A 12,817-nucleotide genomic window follows, 5' to 3' on the forward strand; every position below is an offset into this window, starting at 1 on the left:
TGTCCCACCCATTCAGGGCGGGTCATGATTAGTTCACTGGAATCCTTTAAGAGAGCTCACGGAGAGGCACTCAGAGAAGCTGAGAGAGACATTTTGGAGAGAAACCAAGAGCCAACACAGACACAGATGCTTGGAGTTGATGAAAGATGCAGACAGAAGGATGTTTGGAGATGCTAAGCTAAGAGATGAAGCCCAGAGTGTGCCCTGGAGAAGCTAAGAGAGGACTATCAGATGCTTGGAGAGAAACACCCCAGGGGAACCAAGCAGAGAGCTGAGAGAAGCTAAGAGAGACAGAAGCCCAGAGACATTTTGAAGAAAACCATTTTGAAATGCAACCCAGGAGCAAAGGACCAGCAGATGCCAGCCATATGTGTTTCCAGCTGACAGAGGTGTTCCGGATGCCATCGGCCCTCCTTCAGTGAAGGTATCCTCTTGTTGATGCCTTAGTTTGGACATGTTTATGGCCTTAGAATGGTAAATTTGAAACCTAATAAATCCCTTTATAAAAGCCAATCCATTTCTGGTATTTTGTATAATGGCAGCTTTAGCAAACCACAACAGGGACTTTGCAGATATAATTAGGTTTAAGGACCTGGGGATGAAGAGAGTAACCTGGATTACCTGGATGGGCCCACTATAATCACATAGATCCTTATAAGCAGAAGAGAAGTTATTCCAGCTGTGTCAGAGAGAGATGTGATTACGGAGGAATGGTCAGGGAGATGCAACGTTGTTGGCGTTGAAGATGAATAGAGGGGACCACAAACCAAGGGATGCAGGCAGGCTCTAAAAGCTACAAAAGGTGAGGAAACAGATTCTCCTCTAGAGACTCCAGAAAGGAATATGGCCCTGCCAACATCTTAATGTTAGCCCAGTGAGACCTGTGTCAGACTTGTAACCTACAAAATAATAATATATAATAATGTGTGTTGTTTTAAGCCACTAAGTTTGTGGTAATTTATTACAACAGCAATTGAAAACTAGTACAACTAAGGAAAAGCTCCTTGAGGTCAGATTCCATATTTGTGATTTTCAAGGTCTATCACAGCGCTTAGCACCTAAAGTGACCACAGTCAACTGGGGAAAGAACATAAACAAATTGTTACTACACAGTATTCAAGAATTTGTGTGAGGAACATGACAAGGATATAGAGGAATAACAATTTTGTCTATAGAGGGTCAGGGAAAGCTTCAGAATAGAGGTGACACGAGATGGGTCTTGTGCCAGTTTGAATGTATTATGTCCCCCAGAAAAAGCCATATTCTTTGATGCAATCTTGTGGGGCAGACATAATAGTGGGGATTAAGTTGGAACGTTTGGATTAGGTTGTTTGCATAGAGATGTGCCCCACCCAACTGTAGATAACTGATGGGATATTTCCATGGAGGAATGGCCCCACCCATTCAGGGTGGGCCTTGATCAGTGGAGCCATATAAATGAGCTACTCAAAGAGAAGGAACTCAGTGCAGCTGTGAGTGACGTTTTGAAGAGGAGCAAGCTTGCTAGAGAGGAACGTCCTGGGAGAAAGCCATTTTTGAAACCAGAACTTTGGAGCAGACGCCAGCCACGTGCCTTCCCAGCTAACAGAGGTTTTCCGGATGCCATTGGCCATCCTCCAGTGAAGGTACCCGATTACTGATGTTACCTTGGACACTTTATGGCCTTAAGACTGTAACTGTGAAGCCAAATAAACCCCCTTTTTATAAAAGCCAATCCATCTCTGGTGTTTTGCATTCCTCAGCGTTAGCAAACTAAAACAGGCCTTGAAGAATCTGCCCTGCACTCTTCTATGGGCTGTCTGGAATATAAAAGATTCAGAAGCACTAGTCCTTGCCCCGAGTATCTTACTTTCTGATGGAGCAGACCTTGCTACCAAACATTAAACAGAGAATGCATAACCATTATAGAAATTTGAAGTTCATGTGCACTGTAGCAATGATGTGATCTCTATTCTCCAGAACTTAGTTCAAATCAGTCCCAACCACTGTCAAGTAATTGTTCTGAACTGCTCTTGCTAATTGCTTCTCTTCTTTACTTCCCATTTCCAGAATCAGGTCTACAATGACATGAGAGCCAAAAGAAATCTAACACACACAGACACACTCAACACCCTTTTCTCAGATTATTCTAGAAGAAACAAATAGCAAAGGAAAACCTGGAGAGGAAAAGAAGGCAGGAAATGTTGACAGGAAGACAACCCATGCCTTTAAGGAAAGGTGTAAAAGCAGAAGAGGGGAGCATAGTCATCCACACCAGCTTCCTAAATATATCACAAGATCACCGCAGCTCCGTGTCAGCACCAAGTAATCAATACCGACTCCTGCTCTCTAACTGTCGCATTTGTTTCCACGTCACCTTCCTAGCAAGGTATCAGGTTCTTCGTGTCTCTCTATCTAAGGAGTCAGAACTTTTGTTAAACACATCAGAACTTTAGATCTAAATGACCACGGTCATTTTGAGAAGCGACAAATTTATGCTGCTATTTCACATGATGAAATGATGAATGATGAAATGATATGGACTGGCTCCTTTGAAATGGATGAATCTTACCCAAAAATATCAGACTCAGTAATCCACAGTTATACCTCATTTTAGGCAAAATGAATATTATCCATCTTAGCACCAAATAACTTTCGGCTAATTCCAAAAATTAAATCTAATTTCAATAGAAGGTAATTTGTCACCTCTGATTGTATGTATAGTATGTATGTGTCAGAGGGAGATGTAACTTTGGAAGAATGATCAGAGAGATGCAATATGCATACACACTTTTTTAAAATATGTTAAAGGATGAAAGTAAGCCCTAACAGAGGAGTTAGAAAACTTTTTAGTCACGACAACTTCCCAGGAATAAATATTTATCCTCTCAAAGAAGAGCACATATTTGCATATATGAATTCAGGAATTTGTGCTTTTAAAAATCAGTCACATTACAGCAGAGACACATCTCATTTTTTCCCTCATTGCCCAGCTCCAATCTCAATACGTTTGTATGAAGCAGGACAAAAGTGTAACTTTAAGCATTCATCATGTCTTCCATTGTTAGTATCACTGGGTAAGTAATTTTATTACTTTCTATACAATTTAGGATCTGTTCACGCCCTTCAGTTCTTTCTCCAGAGGTTTTCTCTCAGATGGGTTTTAGACCTTATAGCAAATCAGCTTGTCTGGCAGGCACCTTTTGAGTTCTACTAAACCCAGTGAACATCCAGTATAGACACACAGATTTTCAAGACTGTAGTCATTCTGGTTGACACCTATGTGACTCAGGGCTTCTCTCCTTTAACCTAAGGAGGTGGTGAGAAGGTAAAGCTCCTAATTTTATTGCCTGTGTTCTTCATCAGCACTTAACAAGAAGCAAGATAACTCTGAAAGAACCCCTTGAGTTTCCTATCCTTATCACATCTGTCAGTTTGGGACTCAACAGATGTGTCATTGTAGCATGGCTAAAATGACACACACTCAGGGCAGAAAATATCGGCAGACAAGCTTAGAGTGTTAAGGAAGAAGGGTTAGGAAGAACTCTCCATATCACTTAAGTCAGATTTAGCAACCAGTTTGTGCTTCCTTCTATCAAGGAAGTATAGCTGTGTTCTGCTTTAAGCATCATCCATATATACTGAAGATCAGGACTCATATAGCATTCCTTTTAAAAGGAAGGTCTCCTAGTGTTGTAATATATTATTTGTTGAATTAAGAAACTCTCTTGTGTGCTCTCTCTATACACACATACACACACACACACACACACACACATATCCATCAGGTAAGCTATTAAATGGTCATTTTTATGCTTATGGAGAATTTTCAGTAACAGAAAAAAACTATGAATAAAATATGAAAAGAAGAAAGAAACAACATTTTATATACAGTATTATTATATCTATGTAAAAAAAACTACATCTAGAAAAAAAATCTAGAAAGAAATGTACCAAAAAATTTAATGTTATTCTCTATCAGCAAATAAAAAAAAAAATTTAATTGTCCTTTTCCTTTTATTTCCAAAACTTTCTATGATAAATATGGATTATTTTTATAATAAAAAATTTCAGTAAATGCCTTAATTTAACAATAATTAGTTTACATACGCATCAGCTTATCAGCTACAAAAGTGTTGTATAGTGTAAAGTTTACATAACTTCACGAATAGAAACAGGAGAGTCCATAAGCTCCCATAACCCCCTCCCAAACCTTTTCCCCTCACTAGTGTTGATAACTAACTGGCTAATGATAACCTAGATTTTTAAAATGGGTAACATTTCTTTCTGACTCAAAGAGGAGAAGTGCCACAAGCCCAGGCCATCATGGTCAGATGGCCTGTCTTTAGCCAACTGGCAGACTCTCCACAAATGAGCTGTCCATACAGGGTGCTGGTGCATGAGTTGAATTTTGTTTGCTTAAAGCATATGTCAAAATCTTTGGCATCACTGAGGCAGATGCTAATGACTACACTGTGGATGAATCCATTTATATGAAACTCTAGAAAAAGTGTAACTAATCTATAGTGAGAGAAGGCAGTCTGGGGCCAAGTGTAGGGCAGAAGGGATTGACTGCAACGAAGCACGTGAAAACTATATCCTCACTTGGGTAGTTTTATATGGTTGTATACATTTGTCAGAACTCATTAAACTGTATATTTAAAATGGTGCATTTTCTTTTATGCAAATTAAACCCCAATAAAAATAAATTACCTGTGGCATTTATGATGCACAGCTACATGACATGAAATGGTAACTGAGGGTATAGAATTCTCAATCTGTGGACAACTTTAGGAAGAGGCAGCCATAATCATGCTTTATTTTGACAGTCCAAATTAAAAATATACCTACCCCCCTGAGAAGTTTGCAATGACTCCAAAATTCTGGCATTATGGAGTCATAATTATGGAATCTCTGCATATTATATTGATGGGAAAACATCTCTTGGAGAAGGGAGAGTGTTTCGGTTTGCTAATGCTGCTGGAATGTGAAATACCAGAAATGGATTGGCTTTTATAAAGGGTTACAAATTTATAGTCTTAAGCCCATAATACGTCCAAGGTAAGGCATCAACAGTAGGGTACCTTCACTGGAGAAAGGCCATTGGCATCTGGAAAACCTCTGTTAGCTGGGAAGGCACGTGGCTGGTGTCTGCTTACTCCCAGGTTGAGTTTCAAAATGGCATTCTTCAAACTCTTGCTCTTGGGGCATGGTGCCCTCTCTTAGCTTCTCCGGAGCAAACCCTGGGCTAGCCTAACTCTGCTTTCAACAACTGTCTTCAAAATTTCTCTCTAAGTTGCTCTAGCACTGAGTTCCTTTTGTCTGAGCTTCTCTAGGTCTCCAGTAAACTAATCAAGACCCATGCTGAATGGGCGGGGCCACACCTCCATGGAAATAATCTAATCAAAGTTATTATCCACAGTTGGGTGGGTCACATTTCCATGAAAACAACCTAATCCAAAGGTTCCAAACTAATCAACACTAATACGCCTGCCCCTACAAGATTACATTAAAGAATATGGCTTTTTCTGGGGGACATAATATATACAAACCAGCACAGGAGAGCAACATCTTATGCCATTATCAATTATCTCCTAGAAGAAATTATCTGCCCATGATGATAGCTATGGAAGGAGAGAATGTGAGTGGGACAGGGGAATAAGAGTGCAGAGGGCCTGATAGACACACCAGAGCAAGAATGTCTAAGACAAACTCTTGCCTATTTTATGTGGTCTCCTCTCTTTCATTTTACAGAAGGATAAATACAAACCTCAGAAAAGTTGATCACAATTGAACCCCACCCCCCACTTTCCTGTATCTTTTGCCAATAATGATAGTGATAAACAATACTGACAGCTTCCTTTTAAAAAAAAATCATATTTTTATTGTAGAATATAACATATATACATAGAAGTGATAACTTTCCAAGTGCGATTTAACAAGCAGTTAGAAAGCAAATTTCAAGGAATGTTATGGGTTCCAGTTTCAGTTATTTCTTTATTGTGAATTATATATACAAAAAGATAATATCTTTCAAAGTATGGTTTAACAAGTAGTTATATAGGAAATTTCCAAAATGTTATGAGTTACAGCACCATAGTTTCAGTTATTTCCTTATTGTGAAATATAACATATATACAAAAAGATGATAACTTTCAAATTACAATTTAACAAATAGCTATAGAACAGATTTCAAAGGATGTTATGGGATACAGTTCCACCATTTCAATTCTTTCATTCTAGCTATTCTAATACCCTAGCAACTAAGAAAAAGAAAATTATATAGAGATTCACTATTCATAATGCTTTATTAAATTCCATCTTGTCTGTTGTTACTCCTTTCTCTAGTTTAATCACTTTCCTGAATTTCGGAGATGTCTGGGCAGTAACCACCCTAACTTGTTCGTGTTGAAAAGGGGTGTCGACATTATGGGAAGAGGGGACACATCTGGTTGATGTTCTTGAAAAGGCTATTGCTTCTGGGTTTGGGGATTTAGCTGGCATAGGAGTTCTCTGAAGGATTTAAGTTTCTGAAGAATAAACTTAGTGAGTGAAACTTTTATAGAGTCTCAGATAGACATCTAGGTATTCCTTAGGGTTTGGGGGACTAATGTTGACTTGAGCTTATCATACTGGGGTCATTTGTCATATTTAGGTGAAGTTCGCATAGGAGTAACCTCCAGGACAGGCTCTTGACTCTGTTTGAATTCTCTTAGCCACTGAAACCTTATTTTCTCGCCTTTCTTTTCCTCCTTTTGGTCAAAACGGCATTTTCAATCCCTTGATGTCAGAGTCAGGCTCATTTCCAGAATCCATGTCCCACATCACCAAAGAGACTCACTCACCTGGGGGGTCCTGTCCCACATCAGGGTGAGGGTGGTGAATTTATTTGCAGAGTTAGGCTTAGAGAGAGAAAGTCCACATAACAGCAACAAAAGAGGTTCTCTGGAGATGGCTCTTAGGCATAATTATAGGTGGGCTTAGCCTGCCCTTTACAACCATAAGTTTCATCATAGCAAGCCTCATGATCAAGGGCTTGACTTATAAAGCAGGGGGTTCCTAAGTTCACATAGCATATGTTATGTCCATGATAAGCCATCCATATCTCACATTATCATCACTTAGTTCACTTAGTTGTACAATCTTCATCACTCTCCACTTTAAATAATTCTCATGACCCAGAACACCTCATAGCTCTTTTCAGCCCTTACTTATTTGTCCCTAGTATTTGTGTGGTTACTAGTGTGGTTTTCCTATTATTTATGGTCCCTAGTATGCTATAGGTAGATTTTTTTTTCCCATACACTATTCTGTTGTCATCTCTCTATACTAGTGTCATACCTTAGAAGTATATCATGCAAACACCTATTTATATTTGTAGGGCCTATCTGTGGGATATATGCCTTTAAACAACCCCTTTCAATCCTACTCACCTTCAGTACAGCTCTGATACTTATAATCCCATTAACAAGCAATCATCACCCCAATACATTCCCATAAATTTGAATTCACCATCATTAACATATCTGAACATATTAGATTATCATTCCCTGTCACTAGTTTCTGTCTACCACTAGGTCCCCAGTATTCTACATTATGACACATTGATTTTACATTGTTCAGGGAGTTCATAGAAGTGGTAACATACAATATCTGTTCTTTTGTGTCTGACATATTTCACTCAGCATTGCATCTTCAGGGTTCATCCATGTTGCCATATGTTTTAGGACCTTTTTCCTTGTTACTGCTGCATAGTATTCCATCGTGTGTATATACCACATTTTGTTTATCCATTCATCTGTTGAAGGACATTTGGATTGTTCCCATCTCTTGGCAATTGTGAACAATGCTGCTATGAACATTTGTGTGCAAATGTCTGTTCATGTCACTGTTTTCAAATCTTCTGGGTATATACCAAGAAGTGGAATTGCCAGATTGCAGGGTAATTCAATATCTAGTTTTCTGATGACAGTTTCCTTTTGCACACCATTTACATGTCAGTTATTACATCAGACCAACTCAACTACCTTTAAAGTAATAAGTAGCATTTCACCAGGAATCAAGCATCTCACAGTGTTGGAAAGCAAAATGAGTGTTCACAAATATGCAAGAACATTCAGGAAGCAGTGAGTTAAGTGGTAGCAAAAATGAACTGTCTAAGTGTTCCTAAACTGCTATAACAAATACCACACAATGGGTCACCTTAACAGAATTTATTGACACACGGTTTTGAGACTAGGAGAAGCCCAAAATTGAGGCACCAGCTAGGCAATGCTTTCTCCCCAAATCTGTAGCATTCTAGTACTAGCTGCTAATGATCCTTGGGCTTCTTTGGCAAGTATCTCTGCCTTGGGTCACAAGGCAATATCCTCTCCTTTCTTTTCCGGTTCGGCTCTTTTCTCATCCAGATTCCATTGGCTTGGACTTCTGACTCCTCCTGGTGGCTTTTTCTTACTCTGGCTTCTGTTCTCTTCCTTTACAAAGTCTCCAGAAATCCTGAATAAAGTCTATCCTGATTTAGTTGGCCACACGTAAATAGGACCTTCAAAGATCCTATTCACAAATGAGTCCTCACCCAACTCACTTTAACATATTCAAAGATACTATTTACAATGGTTTCACACCCACATGAATGTGGATTAAGAACGTGTCTAAATTGGGGCACATAATTCAGTCTACTACATGGGCGAAGATGGATTTCAATGAAGAAATTACAGTTAAGTTGCATTTGTTTACAACTCTTGCTGAAAAGGACTTAAAATCAGGTCAAGGTAGCCAATGACACAAGTATATAATTTCCAGGTTCTCAAGCAAAGATGTGCAAAAAACCCTAGTACTTTTATGGCCCATATCTCCAAAAATGCTCATTCCCTGCAGAGGTCTCTTCTGTACACTTTCCTCAGTGCCCGTTCAAACAGAGCTCCCACTCACCCCTGTTTCACTCTGCCTTGCCTTCTGCTGACCCTCCTCCTAGCTACTCCCCTCATTTACCTTGGAAAAGTACTTGTAGATCTTAGAATTGGTCCTTTATCAAGTCTGTCAATGAGCAATTGATTGTGAAAAGTCCATAACTCAAGGCTTCATAGCTGAGCCTGGAAAAAGGATCAAAACTGTAGACCCTTAATGTCACCATTCATGGATTATTCCATGTTCCAGTCACTCTGTTTGATAAAACAGTATCCGTGCTTCCCTTTATGACCCTCAAAATCTCCTCATTCCATGGGGATAAAAACTAAAGGACAAATGGGGTGGGATGGGGGAATGATTTGGGTGTTCTTTTTTCACTTTTATTTTTTATTCTTGTTCTGGTTCTTTCTGACGTAAGGAAAATGTTCAGAGATAGATTGTGGTGATGAACGCATAACTATGTTATCATACTGTGGACAGTGGATTGTATATCATGGATGATTGTATGGTGTGCGAATGTATTTCAATAAAACTGAATTTAATAAAAAAAAAAATCTCCTCATTCCAGAGTAGCTTGAAGAAATGAGATTTTCTTTTCTGTTTTTCTCCATCCCCACATAGCTTTATTTTGGGGGTAGAAATGTTGGCAGATAGGTGCTGATAGAAAAGAAAGAGAAAATTCACATAAAGGAAACAGGCAGGTTCAACCCCATCTTCTTCTTACACAATTTATTGGTTAAAATTGCCAGAAAACACCTTTTTGCTGAAGAAATATATTCTGAAAAATGAAAATTCCAACTGAAAAAACTGAATTCCAACTTCAGAGGTAGAATGCCTATGATTCCATTAGAGTATGATCTACTTATACCCTGCTGCAGAACAGGGATTTGTAAAAACACACACAAACACAGGCTGAGAAGCCCCTTTAGGCCACTGATATCTGCAAAATGACAGCTCGACAAAGGACTGTTCTCAGAGGCCATGACAGCATCAAGAAAACAATTACGTTTTCTGTGAAAGAGTATGCACACATTTTCTGATGAGCTGTTTATCATCTCTTCTAATAAAAATTCAGTTTCTTTTTAAAAACAATTTTCAGCAGTAGCTGATTAAAGAAGGGTCTGGCTGGAGTTGGTGTTGATCCACCAACCACTGCCACAATTTCTCTCACAATCCAAAGGGGCTATTCACCACAGTGAGATGCGAAATTTTCTCATTGCCAGGTCTTCCATCCAATTGAAACAGACTCTTCAAAGATTTTTCTGCTTTCTTATTACAAAGACTCCTAGATGTCTCAATCTAAACAGAATGAGAAAATCAGAAGAATTCTCTTTTAAGACAATTGGCTATACAGTTGACAAACAATTGTGCCTAATCCTACAAAGTTGGCCGAGGGGATCTTTATTATCTGCTTCTCCTTTCTGTTTCAGGAACAAGCTTCATTTTAGACCTGAGAGAACTGGAACACATTACTTGACACAGACAGAGCCCTGGTTCATGGGTAAACAGCCACAGTCAAAAGGAAGAAGGGGAAAGAATTTTCTGACACTATCATTAGTAATCTATACCTTACATATGGGGCCTTCATTATTTTCATAAAGTTCTGCAATCTTCTCTTCTGTCCCCTTCTGACTCCCTGCTCCAGAAATGCCTTCACTATACCCTCTGCAACTCACAGTCCATTATCAGCAAAATCTCCTCTATCGTCAACTTTTATCCAAAGTGACTAACAGAAACCTGGTTCTCCCCTGAAGACCCTGCTTCCTCTGTAGTAGTCTCAAGTGGTAGCTATTGTTTCTCCCATGCCTTCTAAACTCCTAGGCCTAGATGTGGGATAGGTATCTTCCTTGCTCCTCATGCCTGCTTCCAAGCCATTCTCTCTCCTTTCCCTAAAACATCCCTAGCTTTTAATCTGTACTGTCAGTACATTATCCCCTCATCCCCCTCCTTGTAGCAGACATGTACCTCTTGGTCATTCCTCTCTGATTTCAAAAATTTTAGTACACAACTCACTATCACTCTCTCTAACAATATGCTTATCATAATTATGGTGATTTCAATTCCATGTTGATAATTTTCAACCTGCCCTCTTTTTTCTTTGATCTCCTCTTCTCCAGTGATTTTGTCTTCCATGCAACCTTTGTCACTCTCACCAAGGTCAATTCCCTGACCCTGTCATTCATTACCAAAATCTGCAATCCCCCATAATCTCAAATTCAATCATCCACCCTTAAACCTCCATATTCTCTCTTTCCAGATCACATATATTGCAATAATCCTTCAACCACACAATCCATTAATCTCACTACCTGTTCACTGTTCCTCACCCCCTTCACATCTTCACTTCACTTCTTATCCTATTTAAATGTCATAGGCTATCCTTATAAACACTCTCTTGCATATACTCTTCACTCCTTTGCTTCTCTTTCAATTTATCATACTTGCTTATTAAAACCCAACCCTGTGCAAATCCAACTCTTATCCCACACTACACCTGCACCCATGCAGCTGATCATGGCCAGAGAAAACACACTACCATGCTGACTAAGACTAGTTTTAAGTTAATAACTATAAACCTCAAATGGAATTGGTAATACTACTGCCTTGCCATAGTCCAGTCACTCTCCCAGTCTCTTAGAGGACAATTTCATGCTTTCTCCTCTCTCCTTAGATCTCCAATGTCTCTTCCCCATCCTCATTCTCAGATAATTATATTCTACTTCATTAAGAAAACGGAAGCAATTAGAAGATCAATTTTCCTAGTCCAAATGCCAAATTACCAGTTTCTGTACTCATATTCTCTGCCTTTCCTAGTATTTCTGTAGATGGATCATCCAAATTCCCGTCTAAGACCAATACCTTCACGTGTGCACGAGATACTACTCTATCTTCTCTATTCAGTTGTGGCAGTTCTCTCTTCTCTCCTGTAATAAAATTTTTCTCCTTTTTATTGGATCATTCCCAGAGCATACAATCATGTTACCTTTCCCCCAAGCACTTGCTCCATCATTTGTCTTCCTTATCTCAGTTAGTGAAAACTCCATCTTCCCAGTTGCTCAAGCCTAAAAACATGGTCATTCTTGACTTCTCTCTTTCTCTCACACCATACATCCAATCTATCAAGAAATCCTGCTGGCTCCATCTTCAAAATGTATCTAGAATCTGATTATGTCTCATCATCTCTGCTGTTAACTCCCTGGTCTGGGTCACCATCTAGTGCCTAGATAATTATAATTGCTTCTTATCTGGCCTCTCTACTTACCCTCTTACTCACTATTCCCAAGCAGTAACGTGATCCATTTAAACATAAATCCCATCATGTCACTCCTCTATTCAATACTCCAATGGCTTCCCATCTTACTCAGACTAAAAGCCAAAGTACTTGCAAAGGCCTGCAATGCACTTCATTGCCACCCTGCTTCCACTTCCCCTCAACTCACTTTGCTTCAGCCACACTGATTTCCTTGTTGTTCCTTGAAAATGCCTAACACATTTCTCCACGAGGGTGTCTTCACTTACTATTCCCTCTGGTTGAAACATCTTTTCTCCAGAATCATTTCCTCGACTCTTCTTTAAGTCTTTGCTCAAATGTAACTTTCTCAGGGATACTTTGATCACTGTAGTTAAAACTACTTTCCTTCACACACTCTTTCTATTCTCCTTCCCTATTTTATTTTTTTATTTTTCTTCATAGCACTTATAATCTGCTAATAACCTATAAAATTGGTTAGGAAATTTTTAATTTGTTTAATGTCTGTTCTACACATACACAGAGATGCACACACATGCACCCTGAAAGTAAGCTCTATGAAGAAGGGGATTTGCTGTTTTGTTTACTGCTATATCCCCAGTGCCTAGTAAAGTGTAGGCACAACGTAGATGCTTAAATAGTTGTTGAATTTTAACACCTTAACTGAGTGTTCTATATTGT

This window comes from Choloepus didactylus, chromosome 2 (genome assembly GCF_015220235.1).
Source record: "Choloepus didactylus isolate mChoDid1 chromosome 2, mChoDid1.pri, whole genome shotgun sequence".
NCBI classification, from domain to species: Eukaryota; Metazoa; Chordata; class Mammalia; order Pilosa; family Megalonychidae; genus Choloepus; species Choloepus didactylus.